This window comes from Sinohyriopsis cumingii, chromosome 14 (assembly GCF_028554795.1).
Source record: "Sinohyriopsis cumingii isolate HCF-2022 chromosome 14, ASM2855479v2, whole genome shotgun sequence".
Lineage (NCBI taxonomy): Eukaryota > Metazoa > Mollusca > Bivalvia > Unionida > Unionidae > Sinohyriopsis > Sinohyriopsis cumingii.
This window is the reverse complement of record NC_142974.1, coordinates 61,784,054-61,801,779: the sequence shown is the minus strand read 5'-3', so window position 1 is coordinate 61,801,779 and position 17,726 is coordinate 61,784,054. Positions and strand designations below refer to the sequence as shown.

The following is a 17,726-nucleotide window of genomic DNA, read 5'->3' as shown; positions in this document are numbered from 1 at the left end:
ATACGAGCCTAGTTTAATAATAATACTCTTGTACAGTAGTTATTATGAAATGATTTATAGTAACAAGCAACGTCACGTGCGCGCATGCGTAACGTTTATCATTGAATTTGTACGTGACCGTGTCTTAAATCCTACACTGCTTTGGTCATTATATTTTCAGCTTTCTCGATTTGTAGATGTCACTTTTTGCAGGTGCGAATTTCGATTTTAATTATTTTATGTTGAATCTTAGCCCTCGGTGGAGTTTTGTACAACATGTGTTCCTCGTTCTGTGGTCAAGATGACTTGGAGGAAGATAGCGGTTTTATCGTGGTGATGGAACAAATGTTCGGGGAACAACAGGTCTGCAGCGAACAAAAGGGTTCTTGATGTAATATTCGTCAGACTGCGAGGGGCAGAACATGCGTTGTCACTGATCATCAGACAGAGCGAACGACCTAAATATAATGTGGGTCGTCGACTGGATACCGCGAGTAATATTCCAGTTTTGTGTTTATATCAGTATAGCTATTGAAGTGGAAATCCAAAATGTATTTAGTATCACCATTTGAGTGAAAATCACACCCACATACCTATTTTATTTTTACACATTCCATCCTATATTTACCCTTCGCGAATAATCAAAATGCAATCATCATTGCATACGTCACAGTTTGATACCGTTCGCAGAAGATGCAGCATTGTCAATTAGCTGTGTTTAATATATAAACAACTGACAATCCATGGTGAGCGATCCATTAGTTAATCTTGTTTATTTATAATTCGCGTTAACGACTTGTTTTCGATAAATGTTAGCATACGTTCCCGTTTTAAACGATATCATTTTCCTCATATCGTTTACTTAAATCGGTGGGCATAATATTGTTAAATCCATTGGTTTTAATTCTACACCAATGATATTTTGAGAGTCAAACAAGGGAACCATAAAAGGCGTCTAATATATGAGCAGCACAAACTACATTAAACTTCAGCGAGGATTAGCAGTTCTAAAGATAACATACTACTTAATTGTGCCTTGTGTGGCTTATTGTACCTTACAGGCTCTTTGTTTCGCAGACGACATGACTAGAAATATTGATAGCTACTGGACACAAGACACACACACACACACACACACACACACTGAGTACTGGTAGTTTCACAGTCTTAGGGCGAACATACGGTAGTGTAACTGACGCCAAATCCATGACGGATTTCCTTTCTTCTAAGTGGTGTTTAAGTGGCATATAATGATCAAACCTTGCAATACATTTACAGTGTACATAGAGATTGAATCTGGTTACATCAGATCACTGTTGTGTTCGCAATTACTAGACGTGACATTAGTCATTCTTAATAAGGAATAGACGTACGTTTTACCATACAAGATTGTGCTGGATATTCAGGTAGTCTTGAAGTAAAACACGTCATCTCTCATCTCTCTGTCTCTCATACACACACACACACACACACGCTTTCAATACATGTTATTCTGTCTTTGTCTCTCTATCACTCTCTCTCTTTATATATATATATATATATATATATATATATATATATATATATATATATATATATATATATATATATATATATATATGTCTCTCTTTATCTCTGTATGTGCATGGTAGGTTTTTTTTGTTAATTCCTCCTTTCCTACTGTTTTGATTTAGGTAAAAATATAAACACGTTGCCAATTTCCAAGCGATCAAAACAGCAGAATGTACTGCTTTTTCCACGACCAATATTGAGACACTACATTAACTACCTACACTCATGCAGTATGTGCCTGCAATGTCACCATATCTGCTGGCACATATAAATTCAATAAAATGATAAACTAAGTTTACTTCTATGAGAACTATCTAAACGTGACAAGAAAAAGTTTTTGCGTCTTTTTGTACTACATCTGGTCCATTATGTAAGTATTCCACTGCCTCAGTATACTCTTAACATTCTTTAATTTGCTGTTTAATATTTTGGTCAATACTAACGAATATAAATGCAGCGATGTATCTACTGAAAAAGCAGATCAACCACGAATTTATGTATATTGCTATAGGAGATTGAGGTCTTCAGTACTCGTCTGATAAGTTATTCCTAATGACTTGGAGTTAAGAAACTACATTTTTTCAGGGAGATATATCAATATTGTCTTAAATATTGAAATCGTGTTATTCGATGTGTTTTCCAACGTGGATTTGTCTTTATCCCTAGTAGCGAAATGGTAGAACTTCTACGGTGGCGGAATATTGAAATTGTGTAGCACTGTCCTCTGAACATTTGGGACAAACTATTGCATTGGATAAAAGCGAAGGTGGAGAAAGATCGATATACGGCAACCGAGAGGGCGTTGCGACTATAGTTGGCGGAAGGGTTAGAACTCGCTGTGTTTGGGTCCAACAAGTTAGTCCCAACGATTCTAATATAGCGGTTAAATATTTTTACAGCTTTTTCCACTGTATTCTCCGATTGATGTGGCTTGCTTGGCCGTGCCTTTTATGTTTCAACAAAACAATGATCAGACTGTGATAAACAGCTTTGAGTTAATTCCAATTTGGGTGAACTGCAACATATTTTATATTTCAAGGTATTAACAACTGTTTCGTTCTGCACTTCAATATATCAGAAATAACCACAGTGCCGAATTTACCACTTAAGTGTGAAACATCCATTAGCTGCCACCTGTCTTATGGCACCTGATTGTAGTATTATATCCATTGACTGAGCTATGTTGTTTACAAAGAGCACGCGTTATTCTTATTAATCCGGGCAATCCCTTTATGTGTTGTTCCTCTCAATGGACAAGCAAAGGAGTTACAGGTTTCGAACAATCATGTTAACCATGATCGCACTTTAAAATGTTATAGTTGAAATGCACACGTCCGAGTCAGTGCTTATATTCAACTGAAACAGATTTGAATATTCTTAGAGACGTCTTATACATTTCTTACGTTTTCAATCTTATGTGCATTAAAATGACATCAAATATACTACCTTGCTTTCTTCACTACGAATTCAGGTACAAAACTGATAAAACTTTCAAGGCTTGACTGAATCATAATAATCATGGTACCATTGCGCGTGGCACTGAAGTGTTGTAACTACACTGAAGCGTGCATATACCCCTGCATGATACACTCGTTAACTGAGAATGATCTTTCATGTTAATTTTGGTTTACATTCCTGCAATAGCCTTTAATAAAATTACTAACTCAGACTGAAAAGGAAACACAAATTATGACTCGGAATATATTCTAAAAACACTCTAACATAGGACGTTAGCTCAAAAATCGCGTGGTCAGAATTCTCATGGAAAATGTAACATGTTTGAAAATATGGTTAACCAGAATTTAGCCACACTTGAAATTGTCCGTTTATAATCGTGCCCCCATTTAAGTTTAGTATACAATAATTATCTACGTGGATGAGAAGTATAAGTTTTGTAAATTAATTTCATTTTCAAGATATCAAATTATTACGCAAACTACAAACTGTGTATTTATATTAATTTAGTTTGTTTATGAATTTTTTGAACCTTAAAATAAATGTATCTTTCTCGCCTCAAGGGTTACTTTAACCTTGATAATACCTTAAACTAACGGCCTTCAAAAGCTTTGCATTTCAATCCAGCCGACTTTAACAAACCTGACAATGCGAGATGCATTGCTTTAAAATGGATATGTTTTGTCATCTTACAACTGTATCACTTCTTGTGACTTTGGATATTGCTAGAGCCAACCGAGACGTTAATGACATGGGAGTGGGGCTGCAGAAAGCACATAGTCAATATTTCGGAGATATAGGATACAAAACTGCAAGTAACCCGTAAACACGCGTTCATTGTGCAGTGCTGAAGTTACTAATACTACAACTACTGCTAATGTTATACCGGTGTGCTGTTTAACATGACACTGCTTCAAAAAGCTAGTTTTGTGTCGCTATTTAACACAGTAGCAGACTTGCAGCAAGTATAATACTATTATTACTACTGTTACTAGTAATAATAATTGTACCACTACCCGAATTCCATTTTACAAACTAGTTGAAGCGTCAGGTTCGATCCACCCCTGCAGAGACTTATAAATGGTAATAGCAGCTGACTCACTTCAGCATACAAACGTTAAGGTTATGCCTGGTCGGCCTGGAGTCAGGATAAATTGACTGGGTTTGACATGATGCTACATGTTTGCTGATTTATAACCCAGTGCGAGACATGACTATAAGCAGCAGATGAATAAAAATGTTAAAACTAAGAAAAAATCCCAAACCACATACACATACTTATATTGCCATCACGTACACGTACAACACGTACCTAACTGCTACTGCTACTACTGATCTCAAGGCTACGTTGCACTTATAATGCCGTTAACGATACTACAAATATTACTACTATAGTTTGAAACATGTCATGTCATATATGACATAAATTCGGATTGTGTCTCTAGTTATTTAGTTACGTGCAGTACAACAATTATACAGAGACGGGCACCATATATTGATGATGACATGGCTGCTTCTATTTGTTCTGCTGCTGCTGTTACTACCACTATTTTTTATGTTAATATTACTACTACTAGGTTAGATATCACTGCTATATTCACTTGAACTGCTGCTATGACTACTACTATCATTACCGCTAATATTAATAATACTAGTGTGTGAAATAGGGATTGCCTTGAAACACAGTTTCAGTATCAGCTATTTTAGTAAATTAAGTGCAACATTTCTGATGAGGCTGGGAAACAGGCTATACAGATGAAATAATTGTAGTTATACACTTGGTATTTCAGATATCACGTGACATCATGCAGAGGCAACTCGTGTATATTCTCGTAATGGGAATCATGATGTACCAGTGCACTGTGAGCAGCCAGGCCACCAGATGCAAGCGGGTATGGCGTAGATGTATTAGTACCCCTGGCCCGGAGGGATGTTCCAGCTCGAACGGAGACTGTGTCAGCGTTAGTCCTACTGCTTGTAGATGTCTACCAAGATTGAATAATGCCATAGACAGACTTGGTCCTGGGGAAAATGTCTTCGCGCAAGCTGCTAAAGTGCTAGACCATATTGGTGTTGACTAAAGCTAGAATGACCAGTAGCATCGTTATTTCAACCGTCGAATCATGAGAATCGAGACGACACTGCCTCCTATATGGCGTTTTATGTGATTTTACAACTTTATTATTTGGACAGTTTTGAAAATTGGCCCAAAATTGGAAAACATAATGAAACTATAACAAATGTAATGTATATTTTTGATATAAGGCAAAATATCCAGGCGTCAAACTATAACAACCTCACATTATAATGCGATTAGCACCACACATATAATTTCCTAACGATTCGTTAAACATATAATTCAAAATTGTGCTATGGTAAGGATTATTAGTACGTGTCAAATACGTTTATTTAAAATGAAGACAAATAGGACACATTATAATATAGTGTATCATGAAACAACTGTAAGTAGACTATACTCTGGTGATTTTGATCATGGACTAGCGAAACAGTGGAACATAATATTTTCCTGAGTTTATTGCTTTCTTCAGTAAAAATAAAATGCACATGCAAATAATAATTCAAGTAGAACGTCAATTATATCTACATAACTTTACTGATTGGTTATTTTGTTTTAAATTTGCCCCCACATCCACCGAATGTTCTCTCTCTCTCTCTCTCTCTCTCTCTCTCTCTCTCTCTTTCTCTCTCTCTCTGCTTCTAATTCGCTGTTTTACTTTCAACATTTCCTTATGTCTATTGGTGACAACGAGGGTATGGTTTTGGGAGTACTTCTCGCATCGGTGATAAGTGTGTGTGTGTGTACTTTGGATTTTTAATGTAGCTTTTAATATTGTTCAGTCGCATCACAAAGATGTCTACATTGTTGAAGGTTATAGTGATGTCGTGACACCAAGCCAATAAATCATAACACTGACCTATTAATGCTGAGCACCAAGCCATATAACTGTTTGTACCATTATTAAAAGTCTTTGGTATGACAAGGCCGGGGATCGAATCCGCGACCTCCCGCGTCAAGGGCGTACTCTCTGTCCACATAGGTTACCAGAGCGGTCTATTTATTTAAAGGAAAACCATTATGGGTTACAGATCATCATGGAGACATGAAACGTAATTTCACACCAAATTTTTCGGCGAAAACTGCTATAATTTAATGTTCAAGGATCTGTTCTATACAAGGTGTTCTTCAAAAGGCAAATGGCAACTTTTTCAAACAATACTTTGGGGTTCTCTGTATGAAAGTCATGAAAACCCATTTTGTGATTTTTTTGTATGCGACTTTATTTAGCTAGTATTTTTGTTTTCTTCTTTTCATTGTTGTATATCTTTTAGATTTACTACTGCCATTGAACTATGTAGGAGTCATGTGCCTCTCTTAGCACTTGTGTGTAATGTTTGTTTTGTGGATTAAGTTGTTCCTTCCTCTGACTCATATATTCGGTACGTTGGGAACCTATTTTGTGTTTTGCGCCTTGATAAATATTTGGGTCAATACGCAGATACATGCGTGCCTGTTTGCATCGGTACGTAAGTACGTAGGTAAGTACATATTCATGTATAAATACATATATGTATGCATATATACATACATGCATGCATGCATGAATACATACATGCATATATACATTCATGCATACACACACATACATACATACATACATACATACATACATACATACATACATACATACATACATACATACATAAATACATACATACATACATACATACATACATACATCAGTGACATATTAGGAAACGGCATTTACTTTAGTTAGACATGCATAAGCTGTTTGCAGCCTCGAGGGCCTGGGTTTGTCCCGGTTAGACGAGTGTGAACCATTTTTCAAATGTGAAGAAAAACAGAGTTAGGTAGATCAGTCGACCATCCTCACCTCTCGAGGCTTGCTCATACAATGCTCTTAGTTCAGAAACAAAAATGATGTAGAAGTGTGGCTAAATTGGGACCTGTCTTGTTCACGTCATTGTTTATTTATAGACTTTGACGTTGATCACTTTGTTCGGATTAGAATATGAGCATCAGTGTAGGACAGCAACGTTGACATGGTATTGGTAGTACACGATGTCTACTGTAAAGTTGTAGAACATGTCGAATAAGGTCAGCGTCAAAGCATGCAGTCGTTCTTTCAAATTCGCTAAAATAAAAAGCAATTGTAGCCTGTCCTTCCAACTGACAAACGATTAAGGTATTTACGTACTCCAGTGAAATTTACCGATGCGAGCCTCTTTTTTCAAGCATCAGCGTCGGTGTTGTGGACATAGTCCCAATGCTATCGAGCTGAAAGTGATTTGTTTGCACCATTCTGGTAGTCACAGCAAAACTTACAGTCTTGCCAAAACTGGGTGTCGGTTGTTGGAAACACGTACCTACGCGGACATGGAAGCCAAAATAAGGTGGATGCTAGTACGTACAAGACGGTCACGGTATAGACTGAAAAATATGGTACCCAGTTATGACAATTTCATTGTATTGACTTCATCCTGCAATTCTATGGGTCTTATGCTTTCTTGATTAAGTTGCTCGTCACTAACGCTCCACTCGCATGACTTAATTGTAGCACGATAATGTCTTCTTTTGCAGTATTGTTTATATGATCGAGCGATACAAAAATACTCCAAACGTTGATAAACATTATGACATTGTCTCATGTTTATGTAACAATTCCGTAAAATCAATAGCATTCGAATCGGAGCTGGGTTTGGGTGGCATGTGCGTTGATAACTATCGTATGCTGATCCAATCGATCGCCGCCTTGTATTGCAGGAATAACAATCTGAATTACATTTTATTGCATATCGATGATATACTCGGGAATGATAGGCTCACGACAAATCCGCTTCTGGCGTTGTTGCACAGTTTGTTATTGATCATGTGGTGAATGATAGCAGCACTATTAAATCAGTGGAAACCTTAGCAGAATCAGGTCAAATACCTCATCAGGCAAAATTCCTTCTCAACTTGAATTATTCTTGCCGGGTCACTAACACACGATTAAACAAATAAATCTCAGTTGGTCATCGTTGACACTTGGAACAGTTTTGAGACATACCGCACGCATGCGATACAATCTCTTCAACGATTTTATTAATGTATGCGAAGTTGAATATAGGTATTCAAAAAATATACGATAATGCCTTTGCACAACTAATGGCACAGTCTGCACCCACGGTAATATTGCTATCTAAATGGTCTTGTTTATTGATATAATACTAAATAAGGCTTCCATTTGTATTGATCGCCTACGCAAGTGTGGACGACCGTATACGAACGAAGAGTTATATTTTGGTCATATATGATATACATAAACAAGCTTTAACAGAACGGGTGCATATATATATATATATATATATATATATATATATATATATATATATACATATATTCACATTTTGATTTTACTTGCGTTGATGATGATGATGATGATGATGATGATGATGATGATGATGTAAAGAATCAAGATAATGAATTTAAGTTGTACAAATCTGGGAAATTACATTGTGATTTTCTGAAATGCATGGAATATAATTTCAGAATTTGAAGCCTTATCATATATGCTAGTTTCTACAACGTTTTATTGTACAGTGAATATTTTATCAATGCTATTGATTTAAGGCTAATTACAAAATCGGCAAAAGCAATTTAGGAATGTGCAAATGAAATGGAGTAGTATTAACCTCATAAATCACACGTGTGTAGAACCCCATAATCATGCTACGTAAATAGTGGCATTACTGTATAATAAACGCTTTGAAACATATAGACTAGTTGATTTTCTAGATAATTGTAGCATTACAAAACAATAAAGATAAATACTTTCATAGCAAAATAAAACTGTGTACAGAACAAAATGAGATGGTAATATCCGGTAAACTTTCCATTCTTATTTCGAGCGATACAGCGTCATACATTCAAATTTTATATTAGAAAACACTAGGGATACAAGTTTTTGAATTTATTTGGCTTTTCTGTAAGGTTCTTCATTTGTATGACTGTAACAAATTTGTATAACCCTAATGATTACTTCATTTCTACAAAGGTGACAACATACCGAAACTTACTTACCAATGAGCAAGTCCATAATTGAGGAGAATAATCACTTCAGACTAACACTAAAATATAAATAATTATATACCAATCAAGATAGCCATACTTGAGTAGAAAAATGATACTACAAAATTACACTAATAGATGACTCTTATGTATGTATGCATGCATGTATGTATGTATGTATGTATGTATGTATGTATGTATGTATGTATGTATACATGTACGTAGTATAACTAAATTCCCCGTTAGCTTATAGGTGCACAAAATAAATTCTCTTCCCATTATTGAGCATGCGTTATGCAAGAAGCTCATTCATGGAGCCTGAATAAATAGCAAATCACATCTAGCTAGCCGATAATACTTAGCAAATTGGTCCTATCCGGTTGTGTACAGTTAGTTATACTGCATAAAACAAACACAAGGCAGACTTGGACTTTTAACATAAAATACATAGCAAATCAGTGACGTGGGTAAGAGTTGTTAGTCTGAAGTACATGCCATTTGAGTATGATCCAGCGTACCCTAACACACTTAATTATTCACTTACAAATGAGTATAACAAAGCAAAAGAACAGTTACATATATTTTCCCGGGCCAACATTTCTTATTTATTGTCTAAATCCCTTGTAATAGATGGCACAATTGTTATTTCTAATTTGTCTTTTTACGATGACTGGTTTTCCTTCGTTCTGTTACACAACTATTTATATAAATGTCAAATGAATATAAATACTAAAGGAATATCTTTATTAAATAGCTTTTATACATTCTTATACGATGGTGTTTAGTCTGCTAACAGTTCAACCTGATTATAAATTTTTCCTGGTTATACTATTAAACAATACCATTGTATATGTTAGATAATGATCCATTTTCGATCTGTTTATATATTTTCTTTAAAGCGCATGACCTAAAAGTTATCTAGCGAATTAGAGGACCTGTTTTTTGGCCAGAAGAGAAGAGGGTCTCGTTAATGCCAATTTTATTTTTACATGACATAAATTAGAAACGGTACCTTATTTGATAATTGATCGATAATGTTAACAATACAAATATACAAAACATGACATTTTTCCAAGGCTTTATTGGAGATGATATGAATGTCTGTTGTTCTTTGTTTACTTCCCATAATGTTTGTTGTCTATTGTTTTTATCTCTTGTTTAATACAGAACAGAATAAAATCAATGCCGCTGCCTAATCTGATAGTCGAGCAAGTTTCTACACGACCTCGCTAAGTGCCTTCTGAGCAACGAATGACAAGATTGTATGTTAGCTTCAGTATCCTATTTCTATTTCCATAGTGGAAAGTAGGACATGTAACTATGAAACGTGAATTTAAACAACGTTTACATTATAGAAATATCGATCAAACGTTCCTTAAAATTGTATGTATACTCTATTTCTCAAATTACATCACCTCCATATAGAACACATGCTTCTAACATATGATGTTATAATCATATGACACAGCAAACGATATGAAAATGGCCTGCGTTCCCACAATTCAAAACGTAGCTTACGGTCACTTTTTGAAAGTGGTATTCGTACACTTCATTTACAACCAAATCCTCGACCCGAATACGAATTAATCAAGTATATTTTTGATTAATATTAAATTATTCAGTAAACATCTAAAACATTACTAAAATATTCTCTATGTTTATGGATTTAATATCAGGATCATTATTAATAGAAGTGAACATGTTTATTTGTGTTTGGGTCTAAGTTATTGGAATTCCACTACAATTTACCTCTCGTAGCTGATATAATCCAGGTTATATATTATGTGTACAGAAGCTTAGATGGGCTGGAATATGATTCGATGATTATTTCTCTGGAAATACAGAATACACAATTACACATAATATTTTCGAACAGAGACATTCATATACATTAAAAGTGAATACAAACCTGGAATTATATTACCGAGTTTCAACAATACACTGTAGGTATAGCGAAACTATACAGGGCACCACAGGCACATCAAAACCTTCAGCATTGGAATTAAATTGGACTTCAAACAAAGGTTATTCCGAAATTATATTATCTGGACATTGGTCAGTAATTCTAAGATTATATTGAAATTTAACTCGCAATACAGTAAGTTATTTTTTGTCTTAACTTGATATTCTAGAGAAAGAAATTAGTTTTTGAAATTTACAAAACATCTTCCTTTCACTATTTCATGATACTTATATTAATAGCGTAGATTAGTAACGTGTCACATTCAACAAAGAGTTGTGTTCATTTATTTCCCGATCTTTAATGCTTTATATCACTGTATTCTCAGACACAAGCCTATGAACAGTGTTTCTAATTAACATTTGTGTTTCGAATGCTTGAACCCTTTAAGCCTAATTATTATAATATTGTAGACTTCTTTATACAATATATAACATCAAAGAACATCCCATCATCATTAAATTGTTGTATAACCTAAGGGTTCATGCACTGTAATGGTACGGTACGCAATGTCTTGGTCGTTCTTAGATGAAATAAGGGAGCATGATCTATAGCATTTTGTTACTTATAATAGTGATGTCGTCATGCATATTGTCCAAGCTGGTCCATGTCGTGTTATGACATTTCAAGCAGTTGTCGTTTAGTGCAACTTATAGGTCTCACTTATATATATATATATATATATATATATATATATATATATATATATATATATATATATATATATATATATATATATATATATATATATATATATATATATATATATATATATATATATAGATATATATATATATATATATAATATATATATATATATATATATATATATATATATATATATATAGATATATATAGATATATATATATATATATATATATATATATATATATATATATATATATATATATATATATAAATATATATATATATATATATATATAAAAATATATATATATATATATATATATATATATATATATATATATATATATATATATATATATATATATATATATATATATATATATATATATATATATATATATATATATATATATATATATATATATTAGCCAAAATGAGACCTTTGGTCAACGTACGCGCAACCTTTAGGCGATCGCTGTCGCCTAAAGGATATATCTAGTGTCACCCAAACGTCAGACAGTATTTTCAACTGTTTCTGTGAAAATAAAACTGTATTGGTCACTTGATATAAATAAATGAGATAGTGATAAGTTTAAAACTTACTTTTATGTCAACTTTATTTAAACGGATGCTTAGATATTTCAATTTTAAATTTTGTATATATATATATATATATATATATATATATATATATATATATATATATATATATATATATATATATATATATATATATATATATATATATATATATATAGGCGGTGCTACCTTTTGGCGACATCATGTATATTACGTATATCTTTGTTGGTAGCGTGTATGTTTATATCACTAAGATATATTTTAAGTTTACTTTTGATCAAACATCGTTTTACATATCACCACGTTATCATATATAATGAAATACCATAGACCCGCATATTATCTAAATATTTTGCCCACTTCTAGGTTTAACTTCGAAGTGATACCTTCGAGCGTAATGCGCATGCTTATATACTGGCCTATTTTCAAAAATAATCGCGGGTTTGCAGTTGCCTTACACAAAGCGCATTGTAATTACTGCAAATGTAATGCAGGGATTTGTAGATGTAACAGGGATCTAGCAGTGTAGCCAGTAGGAAGAATATTCCAAAGTATAGAAGAGGTTGGTTGATCATGCAATTTGACTGAATGTGACTGTTGCTTGTTTGTTCCGTCAATAACTCCAGTTGCAAACAGGGCCAAAATACCTCGCAGTGACTTGCATCATTCTTAGATATAGTGCATATTGTAGGTTAAAGATTGGCTTTTGATTTAATCTACATGCAATCTAGATGCTGGAGATACTACACAATGCCACACTATTATAGGGGTGGGGTGTGTGTCTCGTATCGTTGCTTAGTGTAGTTTACCTTTAAATGACTGACTATTTGGAATAACGTCGTTTTCGCCCGTCATGAAATGCACGACGATTACCTATAAAGAATATCGGGTACAGATAAAATAACCCCAGAACAACACCCACCTCCCGCCTCTGAAAAATAAGAGATAAGACATAATTCCCTCCCCCAGTACAAGTTATCCCCTTTTAAACTTTTATTTTAACCAACACAATATATACACACTGCTGTCGGGCATTTCTGCGCACCTAAGATTTTTGTTTCCAATACTGAAGCAAAACGCATACCGAAATCGAACGATTGACAAAAATTGGTTTCACAGACGTCACAATTGAGTACACACAAACCCACAATGCAACGTGCGTGCACCTTGCGCCGCCATTTTGAGTCCCTAACAAACCTTTGTCAACATTAGTCATCATGTATATTCAAGATAATAATCTGATTTAACTGTCGATAAGAACATTTACTTTATCGAAACGATACATAGATTATACTTGAAATCAAGTGCCCTATAGCACAAAAATAAAAATAAAGCTGGAAGTTCCCTTGCTTACATCGAAAGACAGAATAGTGAAGTTGAACCGTAATTGTGCATATTGCTATGAAATAGAAATGCAGTTATTTTTTATTTATTTTTTTTACAAGCAGACAATACTGACATTTTTAAAAAGTGCTTCGCATCATATCCCACGGCTTGTCATCTTACAATAATGGTTCCGGACAATGATTTTCGGGATACAATATCAGTTACTGATTAACATTTCGTAACATGTTTTATGTCAGAACTTTTACGTACAAATACTTTTCGCGACAAAAGTGTTTGTGCCAAAGACAGTTGACAAATCAATTTAATTAGTATAGTCCAATATTGTAAATTGTGACGGAGATGTTGGACGTAGTATGACACTAAATGAAAGCAATAACAGTTCAAATAAGTTTGATCTTCAGTATATTCAAACGAAACACGTGCCAAACGGAACATGACTTTGTGTCGAATGTCAAAAAGAAGTATTCCTGAAAAGCTTTTAGAAATATGCAATTATATATTAACAAATAGCCTTTTAACTTGAACGATAACCAAATGATTGATTTCAGCCCATGACAATTACAAATCATTACATGTTTCTACTTGTTTGTGTCTCCATATGTTTATGCATTAGTTTATTGATCGATTTATTTTGTTTATGAAAGAATAACAAGGATGGTTGAAATTTAAATGTTTTACCTGAAGAAAACAAGTAGAAAAGTCACGCATTCAGTCTCATGTGCTTAATTTTTCCTAACATCCATTAAAAAGTACTCAGTTAATTAAATACCCTATCACCAAATACTAAAACCCCCATCTTCCAAATAACACCATAACCGAGTGGCCGATTGGTATAAAGCGCTCTCTGTTACGGATCACTGCCATCTCATTTCTATCTGTGTAGGTTCGAGTCTCAAATTCGGCTAACGTGGGTATGTGAGAAAGCTTGTCATTAACTTCTCGAGGGTCGGTGGTTCTTTCCGGGTATTTCCCGGGTTCTTCCTCTACCATTAATGCTGGTCGCCATGTTTAGCCTATCGTGTGGTGAAAAATGGCATTAAACCCTACAGCAACAACTTGTCTTATATGTGAGATAATTAATACAATCCAGGATAATTACTGGCTCACTTGGCCACTACATGTATCTGTTGTACCTGACTTGACCATGCATCTGGTACATGGCCTTTGTGTTTGGATTTGCGCTGACATAATCACAGTCCACTGGTATCGTGTATTATATATTTCAGTGATTTCCATTATCAACTAATAACGTGTGACGAATATTTTCAAATTAAACAAATGACGAATGATCATTCTGAAAAAGGAATACTGCACCTTCAGAACAAGCATGCAATTGCCCAGCTAGCCCCATCTATATCTGTAATTGATGATCAAACATTGGTGATTCCAAATCAGATAGTGGAAATTACCTGAAGAAAGATCGTAAGAAAGAAAAGATAGTTTTCAGTAGTGAATGGGAGATTTAATTTACTTCATTGAAAACCAGTGGATCACATAAATTTTCTATACTGCTAAACCTTTGTTTAGATTTGCTTTATTTCATATGGGTGATAGGGGGTGGGATGGCATGGTTTACACTACTTTAGGCACTATTAAAAGTTGTTATTAGCTTTACTTGTCATAGGACAGAAGAGATTATATGATTGTCTAGCATGAATCATTTGTTATCCATCCATGTGTCTGTTAATGCTAATTTGTTGTCAAGTCTCCTAAACTGCATTGATGATGGCAGTGAACCTTTTTTTTTACACACATTCATCTCATGGTCTAGTTTGTCCTAAATGAAAACACTGCTACTCAGACATCCAATATGAAAACAGAGTTTTCCCCAGAAGTCTTAACATACAGGTATCGTCTAGTTGAAAATCTTGTCATTACTTCTAACTTGATGGTGATATAATGTTTTAACTAAAAGACTTCTGATAATGTCTAGTTAGTCTTAAATGAAAAGGGTGTTGATCTGAGTTCCATTATAGTTGTCACGGCCTTGATCGATCTTATAAGCTTTTTATCATTACTCCTTCAATATGGCTATCATAGTGGCTATTTTGAGAACTTTGTCATCACTTCTTGTGCTAAATGAATTTGTTATTAACATGTGGATTTTACTAAAAACTTAAGGTGTCTAATGCAAATGGTGCCACTCAGGCCACCACAGTGCCCAATTTAATGGTCACTTTAGCATGGTGTTTTAACTGAAAGACTTGTTTTGATGTCTATTTGTTCATAATTAACAATTATGCTAAACTGATGACCCAATGGTCTCTTGGAAATTCTTGCTCTACTCGTCAGTAGAAAGTAATTTTGAGATGGGTATTCGTCAGAACAGTTCTTTTGATGTCTAGTTAGTCCTGAATGAAAACAATGTAAAATGACTCACAGTATGACCACCATGCTGGCCATGTTGAAAGTGTTGTTATCTCTGCTCCTCCTAAATGTATGTTTATATCAACATAGGGTTTTCACCAGCAGACTTAGGATACCTAACTGTTTTTAAGTGGAAATGTTGCCATTGGTATATCCAATATTGATGTTACATTGGCTGTCTTGAAAATGTTGCAGTCACTACACCCCTCCAAGCATGGATGATTATATTGTCATCAGGATTGTACTAAAAGACTTTTCATGTTGTCTTGTTTAAGCTTTTTGGTCTTCAACTAAGTAAAAGAAAATATAAAAAATCATCACGTTTTGTAAAATTCAACCTATAATTTATTTCCTTTTAATAAAAGGAACCTAGCAGTATTGTGAATTAAATCCCAAATAGTCCTGTAAGTTCTATCACCTTTCCAAAAGTGTAATGTTCCAAATGAATTCATGTGGTGTTCCAAATGAATTCCAATCTTGCATGATCTGATATGTGTATGGTATTAAATTTACAAATGGTTTTGCTGTTTCAAATTGATGTAACCTATAATATACCCTTAAATTAACTCACAATAATCCTTAAAGAGTGATTTTATCCTAAAGTCAATGAAAACTTCGTAATTCCAATGAAAAGTGGTAATTAAAATAAATAAATCTCCTCAGATAATAATTTAACACTTCTAAAAGACTTATTCCACTACAAATGTTAAGATAGGAATAGTAATTCTGATTTAAACAACATTACATGTATGATGTAAATACCTTCATTCTTGAGCTATGTTGCAATTAACCATTTTTGGGAAATCGTCTGTCATCTTAGTAGAATTTCCATCAAATTTGTATTTAGAAAAAGGAACAGAAAAAGGTCATGCCTGTTTACATAAATATTAGCAGGCTGTTAAGAAAAGGGCAGGTAGATCATGTTTTTCGGAGGGGAATACCTTTGTCCTGAACTCACATCCATGTTAACATGTTTGCAAACAAAATTACATTATCTTAACGTAAAAGCCCACAAAAACGGAAAAGATTACTATTTAATATGTTCTTTAAAAAATGACCCGGGGCCCCGAGCGCTCTCCGTTATGGATCACTGCCATCTCACCTCTGTCTGCGCTGGTCCGAGTCTCGAATTCAGCCAATGTAGGTATGTGAGAAAGTTTGCCAATAGCTTCTCGTGGGTCGGTGGTTCTTTTCGAGGTTTTCACTGGTTCTTCCTCCGCCATTATTACTGGCCGCCATATATAGCCTATCGTGTGTTGCAAAATGGCATCAAACCCAACAAGAACAATAACAAAATGACCCACAACAGTGTATACTCATTAAAAAAATATAGTAGTATACATACCAGTCTACTTAGTCTTTGCAAAAAAAATGGTATTGTATTAAATTCCTTGAAATTCTTCTCAGAAAAGCATCAATCCATTCTAGATTTTATTGTAGTAAAAGTATGATTTGTTGTTATAGTTGGGAGATTGTTATTGTTGTTACTTTCTGGAATATGACAATGAATTTTGTGCATGAAAATTAGATGTTACTTAAGAGTTGCTCTTATGTTTGCATAGTATAATCCCAGCAAGAGAAGAAAAAATACTTAGATCAAAAACACAAATGAAATGCATATGGCACTATGAATTTATTTTGGTATATCCAAGTAGGGAAAGGTGCTGCTTGGATCTTCCAGTTCACCTGTTTTGAAAACACCAATAAAAAGTGATGGATACTTCCTTAATTTATATTGAAATATTTTC

The 17,726-nt window shown here is 34.1% G+C and overlaps 1 long non-coding RNA gene across 2 annotated transcripts in view; it reads left to right on the top strand.

The window, feature by feature from the left end:
- Positions 1–967: 967 nt before the first annotated feature.
- The window catches only part of LOC149783971 (uncharacterized), a 40,830-nt gene continuing 24,071 nt past the window's right edge, over positions 968–17,726 (top strand). The window contains exons 1-2 of one of the 2 annotated variants that reach the window (XR_016413704.1): positions 968–1,385; positions 4,776–5,599. This is a non-coding gene — a long non-coding RNA (uncharacterized LOC149783971). Of the gene's footprint in view, positions 1,386–4,775; positions 6,544–17,726 lie in introns of those variants that run through there. The other variant, XR_016413705.1, reaches the window with a different exon arrangement.